Genomic DNA, 25,731 nt, shown 5'->3' on the forward strand with positions numbered 1-25,731 from the left:
TAGAAATCTAAAAGTTGGATCGGAAGTGTTCGGCTGCAAGAAGGTGTGAATGTCCGACTATATTTGGTGAAAAGCAGCTGAAGCAAGGTCTGAATGCCCAACCTTACATCATCAAAAGCGAGATCAGAGGTTTTTGGCTGCAAGAAGGCCATAGTTTGCCAAAAGCGGGTAAGGTGCGAATGACCGACTAAATATCAACAAAAGTGGGGGCGGAGGTCTTCGGATGCAAGTGGGTGTGAATATCCCACCATACAAGTATGGTGGAGAGGAAGCTGTGAATGGCCGACCATAGTTTGCAAAAAGCGGGTGAGAAAAGGTGCGAATGTCCAACCATACATGATCAAAACAGGGAGCGGAGGTGTTTGGCTGCGACAAGGTGTGAATGTCCGCCCATAATTAATGAAAAGCGGGCAACAAGTAGGTTCGAATGCCCAAACATACATCATCAAAAGCAGGAGTGGATGTGTTCGGCTACAAGAAGGTTTGAATGTCCGAGCATAGTTTGTAAAAAGCGGGTAAGAAAAGGTTCGAATGCCCGAACATACACCATCAAAAGAGGGAGCGGAGGTGTTCCGCTGTAAGACGGTGTGAATGTCCGACCATAGTTGGTAAAAAGTGGGTATGAAAAGGTTCGAATGCCCAAATTCGGCTGAAAAATCTGTGTTCGGCTGCAAAAAGGTGTGAATGTTTGACTAAAGTTTGTAAAAAGCGGGTAAGACAAGGTGCGAATGCCTGACAATGTATGATCAAAAGCGGGAGCGGAGGTGTTCAGCTGCAAGAAGGTCTAAATGTCCATCATTAATTGCTAGAAAACATGAAAGAAAATTTTCGAAAATAAATCCGCACATGATCATAAGTGGGAGAGGAGGTGTTCAGCTGCAAGAAGGTGTGAATGTCCTACCATAATTGCTGAAAAATGTGTTAGAAACGGTAAGAATGCCGGACCATACATCATCAAAAGCTAGAGAGGTGGTGTTCGGCTGCAAGTAGGTGTGAATGTCTGACTAAAGTTCAAATATATTAACAAAAGCGGGAGGAGAGGTCTTCGGATGAGTGGTTGACAATTTCCAACCATAATCTATAAAATGCGGTGAAAAAAAAGGTGTGATAGAAACCTAAAAGGTGGAGCGGAAGTGTTCGGCTGCAAGAAGGTGTGAATGTCCGTCTATAGTTGGTGAAAAGCAGGAAAAGCAAGGTCTTAATGCCCAATCTTACATCATCAAAAGCGAGATCAGAGGTGTTTGGCTGCAAGAAAACGGGTAAGGTGTGAATGACCGACTATATATCAACAAAAGTGGGGGCGGAGGTCTTCGGATGCAAGTGGGTGTGAATATCCCACCATACAAGTATGGTGGAGAGGAAGCTGTGAATGGCCGACCATAGTTTGCAAAAAGCGGGTGAGAAAAGGTGCGAATGTCCAAATTTACATGATCAAAACAGGGAGCGGAGGTGTTTGGCTGCGACAAGGTGTGAATATCCACCCGTATTTAATGAAAAGCGGGCAACAAGTAGGTTCGAATGCCCAACCATACATCAACAAAAGCAGGAGTGGATGTGTTTGGCTACAAGAAGGTTTGAATGTCCGAGCATAGTTTGTAAAAAGCGGGTAAGAAAATGTGCGAATGCCCGACAATGTATGATCAAAAGAGGGAGTGGAGGTTTTCGGCTACAAGAAGGTTTGAATGTCCGACCATAGTTTGTAAAAAAGCGGGTAAGAAAAGGTGCGAATGCCCGAACATACACCATCAAAAGAGGGAGCGGAGGTGTTCCGCTGTAAGATGGTGCGAATGTCCGACCATAGTTGGTAAAAAGCGGGTAAGAAAAGGTTCGAATGCCCGAATATATACCATCAAAAGCGGAAGCGGAGGTGTTCGGCTGCAAGAAGGTGTGAACGTCTCACCAAAGTTTGTAAAAAGCAGTTAAGAAAAGGTTCGAACATCCAACCAAACATAATCAAAAGTGGGAGCAGAGCTGTTCGACTGCAAGTAGGTGTGAATGTCCACCCATAATTCCTGAAAAATGGGTAAGAAAAGGTGCGAATGCCCAACCATACATCATCAAAAGAAGAAATGGATGTGTTCTGCTACAAGAAGGTTTGAATGTCCGACCATAGTTTGTAAAAGGCGGGTAAGAAAAGGTTCGAATGCCCGAACATACACAATCAAAAGAGGGAGCGGAGGTGTTTCGCTGCAAGAAGGTGTGAATGTCCGAGCATAGTTTGTAAAAAGTGGGTAAGAAAAGGTTCGAATGCAAGAACATACACAATCAAAAGAGGGAGCGGAGGTGTTTCGCTGAAAGAAGGTGTGAATGTCCGAGCATAGTTTTTAAAAAGCGGGTAAGAAAAGGTGCGAATGCCCGAACATACACCATCAAAAGAGGGAGCGGAGGTGTTCCGCTGTAAGATGGTGCGAATGTCCGACCATAGTTGGTAAAAAGCGGGTAAGAAAAGGTTCGAATGCCCGAATATATACCATCAAAAGCGGAAGCGGAGGTGTTTGGCTGCAAGAAGGTGTGAACGTCCGACCAAAGTTTGTAAAAAGCGGTTAAGAAAAGGTTCGAATATCCAACCAAACATAATCAAAAGTGGGAGCAGAGCTGTTCGACTGCAAGTAGGTGTGAATGTCCACCCATAATTCCAGAACAATGGGTAAGAAAAGGTGCGAATGCCCAACCATACATCATCAAAAGAAGAAGTGGATGTGTTCTGCTACAAGAAGGTTTGAATGTCCGACCATAATTGGTAAAAAGCGGGTAAGAAAAGTTTAAAACACCCGACTGTACACAATCAATAGTGGGAGCGGAGTTGTTCGGCTACAAGAAGGTGTGAAAGTCCGACCATGGTTTGTAAAACGCGGGTAAGATAAGGTGCGAATGCCCGACAATGTATGATCAAAAGAGGGAGCGGAGGTGCTCAGCTGCAAGGTCTGAATTTCCAACCATAATTTGTAAACACCGTTGAAGAAAAGCATCGAAAGCCCGACTATACACCATCAAAAGCGGGAGCAGAGGTGTTCAGCTGCAAGAAGGTCTGAATGTCCACCAATAATTACTGAAAAATGGGTAAGAAAAGGTTTGAATGCCCAACTATACATCATCAAAAGCAGAAGTGGATGTGTTCGGCCACAAGGTTTGAATGTCCGACCATAGTTTGTAAAAGGCGGGTAAGAAAAGGTTTGAATGCCCGAACATACACAATCAAAAGAGGGAGCGGAGGTGTTTCGCTGCAAGAAGGTGTGAATGTCCGAGCATAGTTTGTAAAAAGTGGGTAAGAAAAGGTTCAAATGCCAGAACATACACAATCAAAAGAGGGAGCGGAGGTGTTCCGCTGTAAGAAGGTGTGAATGTCCGACCATAGTTGGTAAAAAGCGGGTAAGAAAAGGTTACAATACCCGACTCTACACAATCAATAGCGGGAGCGGAGTTGTTCGGCTAAAAGAAGGTGTGAAAGTCCGACCATGGTTTGTAAAAAGCGGGTAAGAAAAGGTTCGAATGCCAAAATATACACCATCAAAAGCGGAAGCCGAGGTGTTCGGCTGCAAGTAGGTGTGAATGTCAGATCATAATTTGCAAAAAGCTGAGGAGAAAGGTGTGAATGACCGACAATAATTGCTGAAAAATGTGTTAGAAAAGGTAAGAATTCCGGACCATTCATCATCAAAAGCGGGAGAAGAGGTGTTCCGCTGTAAGATGGTGCGAATGTCCGACCATAGTTGGTAAATAGCGGGTAAGAAAAGGTTCGAATGCCCGAATATATACCATCAAAAGTGGAAGCGGAGGTGTTCGGCTGCAAGAAGGTGTCAACGTCCGACCAAAGTTTGTAAAAAGCAGGTAAGAAAAGGTGCGAATGCCCGAACATACACCATCAAAAGAGGGAGCGGAGGTGTTCCGCTGAAAGATGGTGCGAATGTCCGACCATAGTTGGTAAAAAGCGGGTAAGAAAAGGTTCGAATGCCCGAATATATACCATCAAAAGCGGAAGCGGAGTTGTTCGGCTGCAAGAAGGTGTGAACGTTCGACCAAAGTTTGTAAAAAGCGGTTAAGAAAAGGTTCGAATATCCAACCAAACATAATCAAAAGTGGGAGCAGAGCTGTTCGACTGCAAGTAGGTGTGAATGTCCACCCATAATTCCAGAAAAATGGGTAAGAAAAGGTGCAAAAGCCCAACCATACATCATCATAAGAAGAAGTGGATGTGTTCTGCTACAAGAAGGTTTGAATGTCCGACCATAGTTTGTAAAAAGTGGGTAAGAAAAAGTTCGAATGCCCAAACATACACCATCAAAAGAGGGAGTGGAGGTGTTCCGCTGTAAGACGGTGTGAATGTCCGACCATAATTGTTAAAAAGCGGGTAAGAAAAGGTTAAAATACCCGACTGTACACAATCAATAGCCGGAGCGGAGTTGTTCGGCTACAAGAAGGTGTGAAAGTCCGACCATGGTTTGTAAAACGCGGGTAAGACAAGGTGCGAATGCCCGACAATGTATGATCAAAAGAGGGAGCGGAGGTGTTCGGCTGCAAGGTCTGAATTTCCAACCATAATTTGTAAACACCGTTGAAGAAAAGCCTCGAAAGCCCGGCTATACGCCATCAAAAGCTGGAGCAGAGGTGTTCAGCTGCAAGAAGGTCTGAATGGCCACCAATAATTACTGAAAAATAGGTAAGAAAAGGTATGAATGCCCAACTATACATCATCAAAAGCAGAAGTGAATGTGTTTGGCCACAAGAAGGTTTGAATGTCCGACCATAGTTTGTAAAAGGTGGGTAAGAAAAGGTTCGAATGCCTGAACATACACAATCAAAAGAGGGAGCGGAGGTGTTTCGCTGCAAGAAGGTGTGAATGTCCGAGCATAGTTTGTAAAAAGCGGGTAAGAAAAGGTTTGAATGCCCGAACATACACCATCAAAAGAGGGAGCGGAGGTGTTCCGCCATAAGAAGGTGTGAATGTCCGACCGTAGTTGGTAAAAAGCGGGTAAGAAAAGGTTAAAATGGCCGACTGTACACAATCAATAGCGGGAAGGGATGTGTTCGGCTACAAGAAGGTGTGAAAGTCCGACCATGTTTTGTAAAAAGCGGTCAAGAAAATGTGCGAATGCCCGACAATGTATGATCAAAAGAGGGAGCGGAGGTTTTCGGCTGCAAGAAGGTCTGAATGTCTACTAAACTTTGTAAAAACCGGGGAAGAAAAGGCATGTCTAAATGTCTAAATAGCTTTAAACAAAAAAAGAACGTTGTACTTTGCAGGATAGGAAAGAACAACTCTAAACCCTATCAGGAATCCGAGAATAAGCGTCGATTGACGAGTTCTACACAATTTCGGATTTTGATATAAAATGAATTCCTTCACTCAAACCAAGTTAAAACAGCTTTGTCCTTCATATTTATCCATGTCTGAATAGGTTTCAACAAAAAAGAAAGTATTACTTTGCAGTATACCAAAGAACAACACTAAACCTTTAGTAATCCGAGAATAAGCTTCTTTTCACCAGTTCTACACAATTTCGGATTTTGATATAAAATGAATTCCTTCACTCAAACCAAGTTAAAACTGCTTTGTCCTTAATATTTTTCCATGTCTGAATAGGTTTCAACAAAAAAGAAAGTATTACTTTGCAGTATACCAAAGAACAACACTAAACCTTTAGTAATCCGAGAATAAGCTTCTTTTCACCAGTTCTACACAATTTCGGATTTTGATATAAAATGAATTCCTTCACTCAAACCAAGTTAAAACTGCTTTGTCCTTCATATTTATCCATGTCTGAATCGGTTTCAACAAAAAAGAAAGTATTACTTTGCAGTATACCAAAGAACAACACTAAACCTTTAGGAATCCGAGAATAAACTTATTTCCACGAGTTCTACACAATTTTGGATTTTGATATAAAATGAATTCCTTCACTCAAACCAAGTGAAAACTGCTTTTTCATATTTTTCAGCAAGTATGGTCGGACATTCACACCTACTCACAGCCGAACACCTCCGCTCCCGCATTTGATGGTGTATAGTCGGGCATTCTCACCATTTCTCATCAGGTTTTTACAAATTATGATCTGACATTCACACCTGCTTTTGATGATGTATGGTTGGGCATTCGCACCTTTTTTTACCCATTTTTCAGGAATTATGGGTGGACATTCACACCTTCTTGCAGCTGAACACCTCCTCTCCCGCATATGATCATGTGCGGTTTGATATTCGAAAATTTTCTTTCATGTTTTCTAGCAATTATTGATGGACATTGAGACCTTCTTGCAGCTGAACCCCTCTGCTCCCTCTTTTGATCATACATTGTCGGGCATTCGCACCTTTTCTTAATCACTTTTTACAAAACATGGTCGGACTTTCACACCTTCTTGTAGCCGAACACATCCCTTCCCGCTATTGATTGTGTACAGTTGGGTATTTTAACCTTTTCTTACCCGCTTTTTACCAACTACGGTCGGACATTCACACCTTCTTATGGCGGAACACCTCCGCTCCCTCTTTTGATGGTGTATGTTCGGGCATTCAAACCTTTTCTTACCCGCTTTTTACAAACTGTGCTCGGACATTCAAACCTTCTTGTAGCCGAACACATCCAGTCCTGCTTTTGATGATGTATGGTTGGGCATTCGCACCTTTTTTTTTACCCATTTTTGAGGAATTATGGGTGGACATTCACACCTTCTTGCAGCTGAACACCTCCGCTCCCACTTATGATCATGTGCGGTTTGATATTCGAAAATTTTCTTTCATGTTTTCTAGCAATTATTGATGGACATTCAGACCTTCTTGCAGCTGAACCCCTCTGCTCCCGCTTTTGATGGTGTATAGTCGGGCCTTTGAGCCTTTTCTTCCCCGGTTTTTAAAAATTATGGTTGGACATTCAGACCTTCTTTTAGCCGAAAACCTCCGCTCCCACTTTTTATCATACATTGTCGGGCATTCGCACCTTTTCTTACCCGCTATTTACAAAACATGGTCGGACTTTCACACCTTCTTGTAGCCGAACACATTCTCTCCCGCTATTGATTGTGTACAGTCGGGTATTTTAACCTTTTCTTACCCACTTTTTACCAACTACAGTCGGACATTCACACCTTCTTATGGCGGAACACCTCCGCTCCCTCTTTTGATGGTGTATTTTCGGGCATTTGAACCTTTTCTTACCCACTTTTTACAAACTATGCTCGGACATTCAAAACTTCTTGTAGCCGAACACATCCAGTCCTGCTTTTGATGATGTATATTTGGGCATTCGCACCTTTTTTTTTACCCATTTTTGAGGAATTATGGGTGGACATTCACACCTTCTTGCAGCTGAAAACCTCCTCTCCCACTTATGATCATGTGCGGTTGGATATTCGAAATTTTTTTTTCATGTTTTCTAGCAATTATTGATGGACATTCAGACCTTCTTGCAGCTGAACACCTCCGCTCCCGCTTTTGATGGTGTATAGTCGGGCTTCCGAGCCTTTTCTTCCCCGGTTTTTACAAATTATGGTTGGACATTTAGACCTTCTTGCCGCCGAAAACCTCCGCTCCCTCTTTTGATGGTGTATAGTCGGGCTTCCGAGCCTTTTCTGCCCCGGTTTTTACAAATTATGGTTGGACATTTAGACCTTCTTGCAGCCGAAAACCTCCGCTCCCTCTTTTGATCATACATTGTGCATTCGCACCTTTTCTTACCCGCTTTTTACAAACCATGGTTGGCCTTTCACACCTTTTAGTAGCCTAACAACTCCGCTCCCGCTATTGATTGTGTAGAGTCGGGTATTTTAACCTTTTCTTACCCGCTTTTTACCAATTATGGTCGGACATTCACACCTTCTTGCAGCCGAACACCTCTTCTCCCGCTTTTGATGATGAATGGTCCGGCATTCTTACCTTTTCTAACACATTTTTCAGCAATTATTGTCGGTCATTCACACCTTTCTCATCAGCTTTTTGCAAATTATGATCTGACATTCACACCTACTTGCAGCCGAACACCTCGGCTTACGCTTTTGATGGTGTATATTTTTGCATTCGAACCTTTTCTTACTCGCTTTTTACAAACCATGGTCGGACATTCACACCTTCTTACAGCGGAACACCTCCGCTCCCTCTTTTGATGGTGTATGTTCTGGCATTCGAACCTTTTCTTACCCACTTTTTACAAACTATGCTCGGACATTCACACCTTCTTGCAGCGAAACACCTCCGCTCCCTCTTTTGATTGTGTATGTTCGGGCATTCAAACCTTTTCTTACCCGCCTTTTACAAACTATGGTCGGACATTCAAACCTTCTTGTGGCCGAACACATCCACTTCTGCTTTTGATGATGTATAGTTGGGCATTCACACCTTTTCTTACCCATTTTTCAGTAATTATTGGTGGACATTCAGACCTTCTTGCAGCTGAACACCTCTACTCCCGCTTTTGATGGTGTATAGTCGGGCTTTCGAGGCTTTTCTTCAACGGTGTTTACAAATTATGGTTGGAAATTCAGACCTTGCAGCCGACCACCTCCACTCCCTCTTTTGATCATACATTGTCGGGCATTCGCACCTTGTCTTACCCACGTTTTACAAACCATGGTCGGACATTCACAGCTTCCTCTCCACCATACTTGCATGGTGGGATATTCACACCCACTTGCATCCGAAGACCTCCGCCCCCACTTTTGTTGATATTTAGTCGGTCATTCACACCTTACCCGTTTTCTTGCAGCCAAACACCTCTGATCTCGCTTTTGATGATGTAAGATTGGGCATTCAGACCTTGCTTTTCCTACTTTTCACCAACTATAGACGGACATTCACACCTTCTTGCAGCCGAACACTTCCGCTCCACCTTTTAGGTTTCTATCACACCTTTTTTTTCACCGCATTTTATAGATTATGGTTGGAAATTGTCAACCACTCATCCGAAGACCTCTCCTCCCGCTTTTGTTAATATATTTGAACTTTAGTCAGACATTCACACCTACTTCCAGCCGAATACCACCTCTCTAGCTTTTGATGATGTATGGTCCGGCATTCTTACCGTTTCTAACACATTTTTCAGCAATTATGGTAGGACATTCACACCTTCTTGCAGCTGAACACCTCCTCTCCCACTTATGATCATGTGCGGATTGATTATCGAAAATTTTCTTTCATGTTTTCTAGCAATTAATGATGGACATTTAGACCTTCTTGCAGCTGAACATCTCCGCTCCCGCTTTTGATCATACATTGTCAGGCATTGGCACCTTGTCTTACCCGCTTTTTACAAACTTTAGTCAAACATTCACACCTTTTTGCAGCCGAACACAGTTTTTTGCAGCCGAATTTGGGCATTCGAACCTTTTCATACCCACTTTTTACCAACTATGGTCGGACATTCACACCGTCTTACAGCGGAACACCTCCGCTACCTCTTTTGATGGTGTATGTTCGGGCATTCGAACCTTTTCTTACCCGCTTTTTACAAACTATGCTCGGACATTCAAACCTTCTTGTAGCCGAACACATCCACTCCTGCTTTTGATGATGTATGGTTGGGCATTCGAACCTACGTGTGGCCCGCTTTTCATTAATTATGGGTGGACATCCACACCTTGTCGCAGCCAAACACCTCCGCTCCCTGTTTTGATCATGTATGGTTGGACATTCGAACCTTTTCTCACCCGCTTTTTGCAAACCATGGTCGGCCATTCACAGCTTCCTCTCCACCATACTTGTATGGTGGGATATTCACACCCACTTGCATCCGAAGACCTCCGCCCCCACTTTTGTTGATATTTAGTCGGTCATTCGCACCTTACCCGCTTTTGGCAAACTATGGCCTTCTTGCAGTCAAAAACCTCTGATCTCGCTTTTGATGATGTAAGGTTGGGCATTCAGACCTTGCTTCACCTGCTTTTCACCAAATATAGTCGGACATTCACACCTTCTTGCAGCCGAACACTTCCGCTCCACCTTTTAGTTTTCTATGGGGCATTCCCACCTTTTTTTTCACCGCATTTTATAAAAACACCACAGGAACACCGTATTGAGGCTTTGTTCTGAACGCTCATTCGGTGTCGCGTTTCTTTCAAGCAATTCTCCTGGTTAGCCCGCACTCGGCTCGCTCCCAGAGCCGTGTTAAAGTCTGCTTCGCATTCACTCTCTTTTCTCAGCAGATTAAAAGAAAGTTTCATCTTGGGCTCCCTGAAACTTCCATCCTGTACCACTGTTTGCTTTTTCACAAGAGCAGAGGAGAGCGCACCGTTCCCAGCGGCACTGCAGTACCGGGTCGATGCTTGGAGTGAACGGAGCAAGCTCCTTTTTCAACTCCTATTGATACAAATCCATTTAATATGTAGTCCTTGCATAGACATATCACATATTAAACTGATAAGTACAGATACTACACTTGATCTTAGCCAAAAGGCCGATAAGCGATATCTGTCCACTGGTTCACGTCCGAGGGCCCTTCCTGGCACAATGCGCACTTGTAGCGGTGTTCTTTTTATGGCCATAGTGTCACTTTGCACCTCCGCCCACCCGCTGCACTGAGCACTCTTCAGCCCTTTTAAATGGTATAACTTTACACTACCGCACGCTCCAGCGAGCACCATTGAAGCAACAACTTTGGACTCCAGCTTTGAACATCGGCACAGTCGCAACAAGTAAGGCGACTCTACTCAGCGAAGTCACTCCGCACAGTAACAAGATTTCTTTTGCACAGACAGAAAGGGCTTCACCCCCAAAGGTAAAGCCTGCCAAAAATAGAAACAATTCATTAGTGCTGCTCTCCACAGAAGTCTTTAGTAAAAGGCGAAGGACTTGTACGTTATGAAGAGAAACCAGAGTACGATTATCCATCACTGCGGGAGCAGGGCATCAGGCTAGTTGGCATAGCCACCTTCCCCATGGTGAGCTTTGCTTGGTTGAGACGCTTGCTCCCCCCCCTTGCTCCTCGGCTGACCAAGTAGGAACAATCGGGCCCTATTCGATGGCTGCCTTGTCTTTTACTCTGTGCAAAAGACAAGGCAGCCACAAAACAACACGGGAACACCGTATTGAGGCTTTGTTCTGACCGCTCATTCGGTGTCGCGTTTCTTTCAAGCAATTCTCCCGGTTAGCCCGCACTCGGCTCGCTCCCAGAGCCGTGTTAAAGTCTGCTTCGCATTCACTCTCTTTTCTCAGCAGATTAAAAGAAAGTTTCATCTTGGGCTCCCTGAAACTTCCATCCTGCACCGCTGTTTGCTTTTTCACAAGAGCAGAGGAGAGCGCACCGTTCCCAGCGGCACTGCAGTTCCGGGTCGATGCTTGGAGTGAACGGAGCAAGCTCAGACATTAAACTTATAAGAACAGATACTACACTTGATCTTAGCCAAAAGGCCGAGAAGCGATAACTGTCCACTGGTTCACGTCCGAGGGCCCTTCCTGGCACAATGCGCACTTGTAGCGGTGTTCTTTTTATGGCCATAGTGTCACTTTGCACCTCCGCCCACCCGCTGCACTGAGCACTCTTCAGCCCTTTTAAATGGTATAACTTTACACTACCGCACGCTCCAACGAGCACCATTCAAGCAACAACTTTGCACTCCAGCTTCGAACATCGGCACAGTCGCAACAAGTAAGGCGACTCTACTCAGAGAAGTCACTCTGCACAGTAACAAGATTTCTTTTGCACAGACAGAAAGGGCTCATCCGCAAAGGTAAAGCCTGCCAAAAATAGAAACAACTCATTAGTGCTGCTCAACGTTGTACTTTGCAGTAAAAGAAAGAGCAAATCTAAAGATTCAGGAATCCGAGAATAAGCTTACTTCCATGAGTTCTTCACGATTTCGGATTTTGCTATAAAATGAATTCCTTCACTCAAACTAAATTAAAACTGCTAAACCGCTAATCTGTTACATGCAAGGCAGATGTCAAATTCACCGAAATAGGATCTAAGGGTATTTGGCCAATCGAGCTGTAGCAGCTTCGGTAAAAGAGTATAAGTTGAAGAGTTTGTGAATAAAGGTGTGCGCACACATAGTGAGTTGTAGGAAAATAGGCAGGGAGCAATGCCGGCTGGGGTATAGGTTCTTGTATGTTGTCTGACTGTTTGATTTGAATGTGTTGTGTAAGTGTCCTGTTGAATGTTACATGTTTGGGCTTTGACACGCTTCACTGTGGTTGTTAACTGTGTGGTGTGTCCTGAAATGTTATATGTTTGGGCTGTGTGACATGCTTAATGCTTTTCAGTAGCAACCCACTTATTCATATATAGCAAATGACAACATAAGAAGTCCGGACATACTTTGATAGTAGTTGTAGAAGTATCCTTATTGATAATAGATAAACTAATTCATAGTGATAGAACAGTAGATGAACAGGTGCCTGCACATATCTCATGAAAATAAAATGGGTGTATGATTGCTGACGGCAGAGCAATACTGCCAAACTTATGAGTTCTTGTGGCAAACTTGATTCAGTGTCTTGACGTGTATACGCTGTTTCGCTGACTTGTCACAAGAAACAAAGTGTGTTTGATAAGATCCGACCATTTTATTACGGGAGGATCAGTATGTATGGATTCTGATGTGACTGATAAACCCATTCGTATCTTAAGCATAATCTAATACGTGAGACAACGCCCTGGCACACAATCAAAAAAAAAAAAAGAGAGAGCGGTTTTGTGTCCCCACAGTCCATAACGTAGAAAAGAGAGAAAAAAGCCTTTCTGATTTGTTGTGTGTGCTCACAGTGCAGAGTGTAGAGAAAAGAGAGAAAAGAAAGCCGTTTTGATATCACGGGTGTTGTGACTTACACACACACATTTCTGAATTGAGAAAGGAAATTATTTTAGAGGAAGCACTAGAGTTTAGATCCCACATTTGTTGATAGGCATTCATTTAATTTTTCTTTTAATCAGTTTTAAAGTGAATACTAACTGAGAAATGAAAAAGGTGAAGAGTTTAGAAGCTTGGTTCAAGAGCAAAACTTGGTTTATGATCAGCTGAGTCTCTAAACAGAACAGCAAAGGGCTTCATCGAACATTTAAAAAAGATTCAGATTGTTAGAATATCCAGAATTTATAGGAATGGTGGTGATTACTCTTATTTTCTAGAATGGAAATAACTGCACCATGTCTGTTTTATGAATTTAAGGGGCTAAAAAGTTTTGTTCTCATTTTTCTATGATTAACCGAATGTATGTGAGAGTCCAAAAAGACAGAAGGGTTACGGCCGAGCGCTGGACCTTCCAAAAAAGATGAGACAGGCTGGACCCGTGCCATACTAGTTAATGCCTGTCTGTGGATAACAGGTTCTTTAAACTCTCACACACACAAACTCACACACGTTCGCACACATACACCCATACACACACACATTCTTGAACTTGCTGCAAGATTAAACCTTTGCATTAACTGACTCCAGCAACTCTGAGTCTCATTGAGAGACTTTTCTCAACAATTGGGTCCTCAAACCAGATCTCAACGTTTTTTCCACTTTCCAGGGTCGGAGCTGAAACCGTGCACGGGGGAGTCCAGTACTTCTAATGAAAGACGCCCTGCTGAATTGCGGTAATTAGGGGCCAGTGTCCACTGAAAGGGGGAAAAAGGGACGAGATCGTACTTTTGAATCAATGGCCAGAAGTCATTGGCAGTGCAGGCATCAACAATAATGGTGTTATTTCATCCATTAACACTTAAGGTACCTCATGCAGTGGCTGTGATATGGTTACTTAACAAAATATCTTTACCAGACATCTCTCCTACATAACAGTTCTTCTTTCACAGCCACACCTTGTTGTCGAGAGATGTGCTACACTTAATCCATCCACACTGCTACCAACCCCACAGATGGAAAGCCTCATGATTGCATGTCAGAAATAACCATCAGTGTTTTACCCAGGCCAGACTTAACTGATATACGTTATGAAAATGCAGAAATAACTATATTTATTCAACAGATCAAGGAAAAAAACCCTGATGGCACAAATGCTACAGGATTTGCAGTAGTAACAGAAACTGAAGTTTTCTTAAAACAACCACTACCAAAAAATTACTCTGTTCAAGCAGTCGAATTGGTAGCTTTAACTGAAGCTTGTAAATTAAATAACAAAAAGGTTGTTAACGTTTACACTGACAGTCAGTATGCCTTCTCAACTGTACATGTGTTAACACAGCATTGGAAAAACAGGTATGTTGACATCCACAGCTAAATGTATAAACTACAAATATTTTAGCATTATTAGATGTTATTCAATTGCCATCTACAATAGACTCGTATGAATGACCGGAAGGAAAACCATACTGCCAAAGAATTTGTTTAAATATGCTGCAGTATTGAGCCACGGACCATGTCATGTCTCAACAGGAGGGATGGAAGCAATAATGAACCAGGTTTTTACAGCATATGGTTTTACTAATTATTAAAAATTTTTTTTAGAATAAATAAATGAATAAAGTTTTGTCTAGCAGGTCAAATATGTGCAAAATACATTCCACAGGGCAATCTAAGACCAAAACGAAGATAATTCCCTAAGCCAGTGTATCTTTTTCAACATATTTGTTTGGATTTCATTATTTCATTATTTTGTAGATTTCATTGAACTAAATTAATGTTAAGGGAAACGATTCTGCTCAGTGACAACAGAGGTTTTTACCAAATGGTCTGAAATATTTCCACGTGCACAAGCAGATGCACTCTCAGTAGCAAAATCACGGGTAAAATAACTCATTTCTAGATTTGAAATTCCTGAAAAGATCTTCAGTGATAATTTGACACACTTTGTAAACAATGTCATCTCACTGATGGCAAAGAACTTAAAATAGACCTTAGAAACCACTGTGATATAGAAGGTTTCGCTAACACATTGGAATTGTTTTACTATTTGCATATGCATGTGCAGTGAAGAATTGCTTGCTGCTGATAAATGCAAAGAAGAACAGCTTACACATAAATGCTCACATATAGGCTGCTGAATACAATGAAGACCTGCTTATCCAGTAAAGTTCAATGTCAATGTGTAATATTCAATTAGGATTTGCAAAACAGTGAAGTTAAACAATGAATGGGTCCATAGTCGGTATGAGAAGACTACAGGAATATTTACCTGGGTGTACGTTCAAACAGAGATGAGAAAATTGCGATAAGTTATTGTTTGTTTGTTTGTTAGTATGTATATGAATGTTATGTGTATAAACTGTGTTGAGTTGTAGTTACTCAGTAGTGTCTCAGTGAAACAACCGACGGGGGAAGCCTTGCGGTGACAACAAAAGCAGTGTTTTACTGATCAGTCAAGTTGCTCCAGTGTACTCCATACAAACTGGTTGGCTACTGAAGGGATAGAAAATGGGGAATACTTGTTTTAAAGCAAACAAGGAATTAGATGGGAAAAATACATGTTTTAACGGGACCCAGACAATATTAAATACTCAGACAGATGGGAGAAGAAGTGTAGTTTTGTAGGAAATCACAAAATTATTATATAAAATTAGTGAAATCAATTGAAGAATGCCTTTCTGAAGAGCTGTTTACCACAGATGAGCAGCTTTGCGACCAAGCACATTGTAGATCGCTTTACTGCCAAAATGATCTAGTTTAATGGATTGGTTTAGACATGCATAACAGCATTTTAAGAACAAAGAGAGAAACAAAAAGGGACAACGCTTCATGGTGGAAGGTGATGTATAAATAACTGTGTATATGATGAAGGAGAGACCATTTGAGCAGCACAGCCATTTCGCAGCACAGGGACAGCAGTCCAAGTTAAAGGATCTCCCACGTGGTATCACCTGTCACACTGTGTCAAGGCATCAAAAGAAGAAAAAATCACCAAACTCAAGGACAAAGAGACGAAGACTCCGGTGAACGAAGAGAGAGGACTTACAAACCAGAAATACAAAAGGATGCTCGATATCAAGATCCAGAAGAAGAGGCTAACAATGCCACGAACACTTACGATGCTGGGAATGATGCCAGCAATGAACAGAGAAGAAGATTCAGTGTCATCAATCTGCAACACGTGCCTCTAATGAGGGGGTGAATATAGAATCCTCAACGATTACAACGTCTCTGGGAACTGTGACAACAAACAAGGTTTAAACCATTTTGATATATATTCTAACCTATTGGCTAAGGAATAGTGCTGAAAATGAGGTAAATCTAATCCACCACTGTCCTTGGTCTTCTGTAGGGTTTTTAAACTAATACGTGGTGGTTTGTTTTTCCACAGAAATTTGGAGATGCATGAATCTAGTGACTTAAACCAAGTAGCAGATGGTTTTATGGGGATCATTGAGAACAAATAGTTAACTTTTGGTAGTGTCATCATTTTAATGGTTGTAACTCTCCCCATAAGTGATATAGGTAAGGACTTCCAACGAGAGAGATCGTCCTCTACTCTCTTTAATAATTGCACATAATTTAGCTTTGTTAGCTCTGAGATTCTGGAGGAAATGTTTATGCTTAAATATCTAATATTACCTGACTGTAAAGTGATCGCAGGTATATTCTGGACCCTACAGTTAATGGGCAGAACTGTGGTCTTAGACCAGTTGATAGAGTAGTCACAAAGTGCCGAGAATTTATTTATGAGTGTGATCGTGTGAGTGAGAGACGTCTCTGAGTTCTGAAGGAAAAATAATACATCATCAGCATAAAGACTTATTTTATGCGCAATATTTTGGGGTTGGATGCCTTTAATATTTCTATCTTATCTGATAGCAGCTGCTAAAGGTTTGATGAAAATAGCAAAAAGTGAGGGAGAAAGTGACCAACCCTGTCTTGTACCTCTCTGCAGACTGAAGCTTGGAGAAGTTTGATCATTTGTCCTGACACTTGCATTTGGGGAGCTATATAATATCCTTATCCAGTTGATGAAGTGTGACCCAAACCCGAATTTGTTTTATGCTGCGAATAAAAATTTCCAGCTCACTCCATTAAATGCTTTTTCTGCATCTAGAGAGTCGATTGTGGTTTCCAAGTTGTTGATGGTAGAATAGTCTATGAGATTAATGATCCGGTTTGTGAACGAACTGTTGTGCCTACTGCTCTTCAGCCTGTCAAATGAAACGTAGAATTTAAAACGTGACAAATGAACGAAGACCCAAGGAGTTGAGTCGTAAACTAATCAATACTGTTTTCTGTGCGAGGACCCGTCAGTCGAGGAGTTGAGTCATGAACGAATCAATACTGTTTCCTGTCCTGCTGACTGAGCTTATGAAGCTGCCGCCTGCCATGTGGTGAGGAAGGGTACTGCATGAAAATGAACGAATCACTCACTGAGACAACTCGTTACTCCCGAGTCATATAAAAAATTTGTTCATATCGAACGAATCGCTCACGAACGACACATCACTATCTATTTGACGAGTTATGCATGAATTCGGATTTTGCAATAAAATTAATTCCTTCTCTCAAACCAAGCTCAAACTGCTTTGTCCTTCATATTTATCTACTTCTAATCTAGTTTCAACAATAAACAACCCCACATCATATTTGCTCTTCGCCCAAAGATCATTGGGCACTTCAGCCAACATGGGTATCGAAGACAAATCTTTTTCAGATTAAAAACATGCTTCAAAATGTGATTCTGTGGTAGGAATTAATTCCACAGTTCTTTGACAATGCATTGTACTCAAAAATGTTTTTTTGTATGCTGACAATCGTTCAGAAAACATCAAATTTGGATCAGCAGGTGAAACGGTCCAATCTGTTTCTTTCTGACATGTAGCAACAAACTCTCCCACACCTTGTCAATGCCAGTGTGTAGGTTTGGCCAAGGAAATGTGAGGGCGAGTACCACAAACATTAAAAAAATCGAATTGCTCTGGAATGAGCGACACAGCCAATAAAGTAGGCGCACATATTTTTTCACTACTGTTTCCCATTCTCAGACTTGGAATGGGGAAATATATTCCTTCACTCAAAGGACGTCTCCAATGACGGTGTGAATGACCGACAATAATTGCTGAAAAATGTGTTAGAAAAGGTAACAATGCCGGACCATTCATCATCAAAAGCGGGAGAAGAGGTGTTCCGCTGTAAGATGGTGCGAATGTCCGACCATAGTTGGTAAAAAGCGGGTAAGAAAAGGTTTGAATGCCCGAATATATACCATCAAAAGCGGAAGCGGAGGTGTTCGGCTGCAAGAAGGTGTGAACGTCCGACCAAAGTTTGTAAAAAGCAGGTAAGAAAAGGTGAGAATGCCCAAACATACACCATCAAAAGAGGGAGCGGAGGTGTTCCGCTGTAAGATGGTGCGAATGTCCGACCATAGTTGGTAAAAAGCGGGTAAGAAAAGGTTCGAATGCCCGAATATATACCATCAAAAGCGGAAGCGGTGGTGTTCGGCTGCAAGAAGGTGTGAACGTCCGACCAAAGTTTGTAAAAAGCAGTTAAGAAAAGGTTCGAATATCCAACCAAACAATCAAAAGTGGGAGCAGAGCTGTTCGACTGCAAGTAGGTGTGAATGTCCACCCATAATTCCTGAAAAATGGGTAAGAAAAGGTGCGAATGCCCAACCATACATCATCAAAAGAAGAAGTGGATGTTTTCTGCTACAAGAAGGTTTCAATGTCCGACCATGGTTTGTAAAAAGTGGGTAAGAAAAAGTTCGAATGCCCGAACATACACCATCAAAAGAGGGAGCGGAGGTGTTCCGCTGTAAGACGGTGTGAATGTCCGACCATAATTGGTAAAAAGCGGGTAAGAAAAGGTTCAAATACCCGACTGTACACAATAAATAGCGGGAGCGGAGTTGTTCAGCTACAAGAAGGTGTGAAAGTCCGACCATGGTTTGTAAAACGCGGGTAAGACAAGGTGCGAATGCCCGACAATGTATGATCAAAAGAGGGAGCGGAGGTGTTCGGCTGCAAGGTCTGAATTTCCAACCATAATTTGTAAACACCGTTGAAGAAAAGCCTCGAAAGCCCGACTATACACCATCAAAAGCGGGAGCAGAGGTGTTCAGCTGCAAGAAGGTCTGAATGTCCACCAATAATTACTGAAAAATGGGTAAGAAAAGGTGTGAATGCCCAACTATACATCATAAAAAGCAGAAGTGGATGTGTTCTGCCACAAGAAGGTTTTAATGTCCGACCATAGTTTGTAAAAGGCGGGTAAGAAAAGGTTCGAATGCCCGAACATACACAATCAAAAGAGGGAGCGGAGGTGTTTCGCTGCAAGAAGGTGTGAATGTCCGAGCATAGTTTGTAAAAAGTGGGTAAGAAAAGGTTCGAATGCCAGAACATACACCATCAAAAGAGGGAGCGGAGGAGTTCCGCTGTAAGAAGGTGTGAATGTCCGACCATAGTTGGTAAAAAGCGGGTAAGAAAAGGTTCGAATGCCAAAATATACACCATCAAAAACGGAAGCCGAGGTGTTCGGCTGCAAGTAGGTGTGAATGTCAGATCATAATTTGCAAAAAGCTGATGAGAAAGGTGTGAATGACCGACAATAATTGCTGAAAAATGTGTTAGAAAAGGTAACAATGCCGGACTATTCATCATCAAAAGCGGAGAAGAGGTGTTCGGCTGCAAGAAGCTGTGAATGTCAGGCCATAATTACTCAAAAACGGGTAAGAAAAGGTAGTATTGCCAGACCATAAATGATCAAAACAGGGAGCGGAGGTGTTCCGCTGTAAGAAGGTGTGAATATCCGACCATAATTGGTAAAAAGCGGGTAAGAAAAGGTTAAAATACCCGACTGTACACAATCAATAGCGGGAGCGGAGTTGTTTGGCTACTAAAAGGTGTGAAAGTCCGACCATACATCATCCAAAGCAGGACTGGATGTGTTCGGCTACAAGAAGGTTTGAATGTCCGACCATAGTTTGTAAAAAGTGGGTAAGAAAAGGTGCGAATGCCCGACAATGTATGATCAAAAGAGGGAGCGGAGGTTTTCGGCTAAAAGAAGGTCTGAATGTCCAACCATAATTTGTAAAAACCGGGGAAGAAAAGGCTCGAAAGCCCCACTATACACCATCAAAAGCGGGAGCAGAGGGTTTCAGCTGCAAGAAGGTCTGAATGTCCATCAATAATTGCTAGAAAACATGAAAGAAAATTTTCGAATATCAAACCGCACATGATCATAAGTGGGAGCGGAGGTGTTTAGCTGCAAGAAGGTGTGAATGTCCACCCATAATTCCTCAAAAATGGGTAAAAAAAAAAGGTGCGAATGCCCAACCATACATCATCAAAAGCAGGACTGGATGTGTTCGGCTACAAGAAGGTTTGAATGTCCGAGCATAGTTTGTAAAAAGCGGGTAAGAAAAGGTTCCAATGCCCGAACATACACCATCAAAAGAGGGAGCGGAGGTGTTTCGCTGCAAGAAGGTGTGAATGTCCGAGCATAGTTTGTAAAAAGTGGGTAAGAAAAGGTTCGAATGCCAGAACATACACCATCAAAAGAAGGAGCGGAGGTGTTCCGCTGTAAGAAGGTGTGAATGTCCACCCATAATTCCTCAAAAATGGGTAAAAAAAAGGTGCGAATGCCCAACCATACATCATCAAAAGCAGGACTGGATGTGTTCGGCTACAAGAAGGTTTGAATGTCCGAGCATAGTTTGTAAAAAGCGGGTAAGAAAAGGTTCGAATGCCCGAACATACACCATCAAAAGAGGGAGAGGAGGTGTTCCGCCATAAGAAGGTGTGAATGTCCGACCGTAGTTGGTAAAAAGCGGGTAAGAAAAGGTTAAAATACCCGACTGTACACAATCAATAGCGGGAAGGGATGTGTTCGGCTACAAGAAGGTGTGAAAGTCCAACCATGTTTTGTAAAAAGCGGTTAAGAAAAGGTGCGAATGCCCGACAATGTATGATCAAAAGAGGGAGCGGAGGTTTTCGGCTGCAAGGTCTGAATGTCCAACCATAATTTGTAAAAACCGGGGAAGAAAAGACTCGAAAGCCCGACTATACACCATCAAAAGCGGGAGCAGAGTTGTTCAGCTGTAAGAAGGTCTCAATGTCCATCAATAATTGCTAGAAAACATGAAAGAAAATTTTCGAATATCAAACCGCACATGATCATATGCGGGAGAGGAGGTGTTCAGCTGCAAGATGGTGTGAATGTCCACCCATAATTCCTGAAAAATGGGTAAAAAAAAGGTGCGAATGCCCAACCATACAAAATCAAAAGCAGGTGTGAATGTCAGATCATAATTTGCAAAAACCTGATGAGAAATGGTGAGAATGCCCGACTATACACCATCAAATGCGGGAGCAGAGGTGTTCGGCTGTGAGTAGGTGTGAATGTCCGACCATACTTGCTGAAAAATATGACAAAGCAGTTTTCACTTGGTTTGAGTGAAGGAATTCATTTTATATCAAAATCCGAAATTGTGTAGAACTCGTGGAAATAAGTTTATTCTCGGATTCCTAAAGGTTTAGTGATGTTCTTTGGTATACTGCAAAGTAATACTTTCTATTTTGTTGAAACCGATTCAGACATGGATAAATATGAAGGACAAAGCAGTTTTAACTTGGTTTGAGTGAAGGAATTCATTTTATATCAAAATCCGGAATTGTGTAGAACTCGTGAAAAGAAGCTTATTCTCGGATTCCTGAAAAAAAAATAGTGTTGTTCTTTCCTATCCTGCAAAGTACTACGTTCTTTTTTGTTTAAAGCTATTTAGACATGGGTAAATATGAAGGACAAAGCAGTTTTAACTTGGTTTGAGTGAAGGAATTCATTTTATATCAAAATCCGAAATTGTGTAGAACTGGTGACAAGAAGCTTATTCTTGGATTCGTAAAGGTTTAGTGTTGTTCTTTGGTATACTGCAAAGTAATACATTCTTTTTTGTTGAAACCGATTCAGACATGGATAAATATGAAGGACAAAGCAGTTTTAACTTGGTTTGAGTGAAGGAATTCATTTTATATCAAAATCCGAAATTGTGTAGAACTGGTGAAAAGAAGCTTATTCTCGGATTCCTAAAGGTTTATTGTTGTTCTTTGGTATACTGCAAAGTAATACTTTCTTTTTTGTTCAAACCTATTCAGACATGGATAAATATTAAGGACAAAGCAGTTTTAACTTGGTTTGAGTGAAGGAATTCATTTTATATCAAAATCCGGAATTGTGTAGAACTCGTAAAAAGAAGCTTATTCTCGGATTCCTGAAAAAAAAATAGTGTTGTTCTTTCCTATCCTGCAAAGTACTACGTTCTTTTTTGTTTAAAGCTATTTAGACATGGGTAAATATCAAGGACAAAGCAGTTTTAACTTGGTTTGAGTGAAGGAATTCATTTTATATGAAAATCCGGAATTGTGTAGAACTGGTGACAAGAAGCTTATTCTCGGATTCCTAAAGGTTTAGTGTTGTTCTTTGGTATACTGCAAAGTAATACATTCTTTTTTGTTGAAACCTATTCAGACATGGATAAATATGAAGGACAACGCAGTTTTAACTTGGTTTGAGTGAAGGAATTCATTTTATATCAAAATCCGAAATTGTGTAGAACTCGTCAATCGACGCTTATTCTCGGATTACTAAAGGTTTAGTGTTGTTCTTTGGTATACTGCAAAGTAATACTTTCTTTTTTGTTCAAACCTATTCAGACATGGATAAATATTAAGGACAAAGCAGTTTTAACTTGGATTGAGTGAAGGAATTCATTTTATATCAAAATCCGAAATTGTGTAGAACTCGTGAAAATAAGATTATTCTCGGATTCCTAAAGGTGTAGTGTTGTTCTTTCCTTTCCTGCAAAGTACAACGTTCTTTTTTTGTTTAAAGCTATTATGACATGGATAAATATGAAGGACAAAGCAGTTTTAACTTGGTTTGAGTGAAGGAATTCATTTTATATCAAAATCCAGAGTTGTGCATTATGGCAGCAGAATTGTAGTCTGAACACCTTTTATGCCAAACAGATTTGCCTTGCCAAGGGAAGTTTTATAAATGTTTATTGTTTATGTTTAAAATATATAAACTAGTAGAATAAATAATTCATCCGCCTGGTCCCTCCCACCCCGGAGAGGGCAGCCAGAGACTGGCTGCAATAGGCATCCCCGCAACCTGGGACCCAACACAGGGCAAGAGGGCCTTATGTCCACCAGGCTCAGGGCCTGCAGTCACCATATTCCGGGAGCTACTGTACCCACAGAAGGAACTGCTTTGTCCTTCATATTTATCCATGTCTAAATAGCTTTAAACAAAAAAAGAACGTTGTACTTTGCAGGATAGGAAAGAACAACTCTAAACCTTTTCAGGAATCCGAGAATAAGCTTCTTTTCACGAGTTCTACACAATTCCGGATTTTGATATAAAATGAATTCCTTCACTAAAACCAAGTTAAAACTGCTTTGTCCTTGATATTTATCCATGTCTGAATCGGTTTCAACAAAATAGAAAGTATTACTTTGCAGTATACCAAAGAACAACACTAAACCTTTAGGAATCCGAGAATAAACTTATTTCCACGAGTTCTACACAATTTCGGATTTTGATATAAAATGAATTCCTTCACTCAAACCAAGTGAAAACTGCTTTGTCATATTTTTCAGCAAGTATGGTCGGACATTCACACCTACTCACAGCCGAACACCTCCGCTCCCGCATTTGATGGTGTATAGTCGGGCATTCTCACCATTTCTCATCAGGTTTTTGCAAATTATGATCTGACATTCACACCTGCTTTTGATGTTGTATGGTTGGGCATTCGCACCTTTTTTTACCCATTTTTCAGGAATTATGGGTGGACATTCACACCTTCTTGCAGCTGAACACCTCCTCTCCCGCATATGATCATGTGCGGTTTGATATTCGAAAATTTTCTTTCATGTTTTTTAGAAATTATTGATGGACATTGAGACCTTCTTGCAGCTGAACACCTCTGCTCCCGCTTTTGATGGTGTATAGTCGGGCTTCCGAGCCTTTTCTTCCCCGGTTTTTACAAATTATGGTTGGACATTCAGACCTTCTTGCAGCCGAAAACCTCCACTCCCTCTTTTGATCATACATTGTCGGGCATTCGCACCTTTTCTTAACCGCTTTTTACCAACTACGGTCGGACATTCACACCTTCTTATGGCGGAACACCTCCGCTCCCTCTTTTGATGGTGTATGTTCGGGCATTCGAACCTTTTCTTACACGCTTTTTACAAACTATGCTCGGACATTCAAACCTTCTTGTAGCCGAACACATCCAGTCCTGCTTTGGATGATGTATGGTCGGACTTTCACATCTTTTAGTAGCCAAACAACTCAGCTCCCGGTATTGATTTTGTACAGTCGGGTATTTTAACCTTTTCTTACCCGCTTTTTACCAATTATGGTCTGACATTCACACCTTCTTACAGCGGAACACCTCCGCTCCCTGTTTTGATCATTTCTGGTCTGGCAATACTACCTTTTCTTACCCGTTTTTGAGTAATTATGGCTGGACATTCACAGCTTCTTGCAGCCGAACAACTCTTCTCCGCTTTTGATGATGAATGGTCCGGCATTCTTACCTTTTCTAACACATTTTTCAGCAATTATTGTCGGTCATTCACACCTTTCTCATCAGCTTTTTGCAAATTATGATCTGACATTCACACCTACTTGCAGCCGAACACCTCGGCTTCCGCTTTTGATGGTGTATATTTTGGCATTTGAACCTTTTCTTACCCGCTTTTTACAAACCATGGTTGGACTTTCACACCTTGTTTTAGCCTAAAAACTCCGCTCCCGCTATTGATTGTGTAAAGTCGGGTATTTTAACCTTTTCTTACCCACTTTTTACCAACTATGGTCGGACATTCACACCTTCTTACAGCGGAACACCTCCGCTCCCTCTTTTAATGGTGTATGTTCTGGCATTCGAACCTTTTCTTACCCACTTTTTACAAACTATGCTCGGACATTCACACCTTCTTGCAGCGAAACACCTCCGCTCCCTCTTTTGATTGTGTATGTTCGGGCATTCAAACCTTTTCTTACCCGCCTTTACAAACTATGGTCGGACATTCAAACCTTCTTGTGGCCGAACACATCCACTTCTGCTTTTGATGATGTATAGTTGGGCATTCACACCTTTTCTTACCCATTTTTCAGTAATTATTGGTGGACATTCAGACCTTCTTGCAGCTGAACACCTCTGCTCCCGCTTTTGATGGTGTAATAGTCGGGCTTTCGAGGCTTTTCTTCAACGGTGTTTACAAATTATGGTTGGAAATTCAGACCTTGCAGCCGAACACCTCCGCTCCCTCTTTTGATCATACATTGTCGGGCATTCGCACCTTGTCTTACCCGCGTTTTACAAACCATGGTCGGACATTCACAGCTTCCTCTCCACCATACTTGTATGGTGAGATATTCACACCCACTTGCATCCGAAGACCTCCGCCCCCACTTTTGTTGATATTTAGTCGGTCATTCACACCTTACCCGTTTTCTTGCAGCCAAACACCTCTGATCTCGCTTTTGATGATGTAAGATTGGGCATTCAGACCTTGCTTTTCCTGCTTTTCACCAACTATAGACGGACATTCACACCTTCTTGCAGCCGAACACTTCCTCTCCACCTTTTAGGTTTCTATCACACCTTTTTTTTCACCGCATTTTATAGATTATGGTTGGAAATTCTCAACCACTCATCCGAAGACCTCTCCTCCCGCTTTTGTTAATATATTTGAACTTTAGTCAGACATTCACAACTACTTGCAGCCGAACACCACCTCTCTAGCTTTTGATGATGTATGGTCCGGCATTCTTACCGTTTCTAACACATTTTTCAGCAATTATGGTAGGACATTCACACCTTCTTGCAGCTGAACACCTCCTCTCCAACTTATGATCATGTGCGGATTGATTTTCG

The 25,731-nt window shown here is 41.8% G+C and overlaps 2 non-coding genes and 1 pseudogene across 2 annotated transcripts; all 3 read right to left on the minus strand.

Annotated features, from left to right (window-relative positions):
* Positions 1-10,202: 10,202 nt before the first annotated feature.
* LOC140276105 (U2 spliceosomal RNA) lies at positions 10,203-10,390 on the minus strand. Its single transcript, XR_011908790.1, has one exon. It is a non-coding gene; the product is annotated as a U2 spliceosomal RNA (small nuclear RNA).
* Positions 10,391-10,688: 298 nt separating this feature from the next.
* On the minus strand, positions 10,689-10,802 carry LOC140275872 (U5 spliceosomal RNA). Its single transcript, XR_011908580.1, has one exon. It is a non-coding gene; the product is annotated as a U5 spliceosomal RNA (small nuclear RNA).
* Positions 10,803-11,214: 412 nt separating this feature from the next.
* LOC140276262 (U2 spliceosomal RNA) lies at positions 11,215-11,343 on the minus strand (annotated as a pseudogene).
* Positions 11,344-25,731: the final 14,388 nt, after the last annotated feature.

Source organism: Leuresthes tenuis, unplaced genomic scaffold (genome assembly GCF_036924035.1).
Source record: "Leuresthes tenuis unplaced genomic scaffold, fLeuTen1.0.hap1 SCAF_18, whole genome shotgun sequence".
Classification (NCBI taxonomy): domain Eukaryota; kingdom Metazoa; phylum Chordata; class Actinopteri; order Atheriniformes; family Atherinopsidae; genus Leuresthes; species Leuresthes tenuis.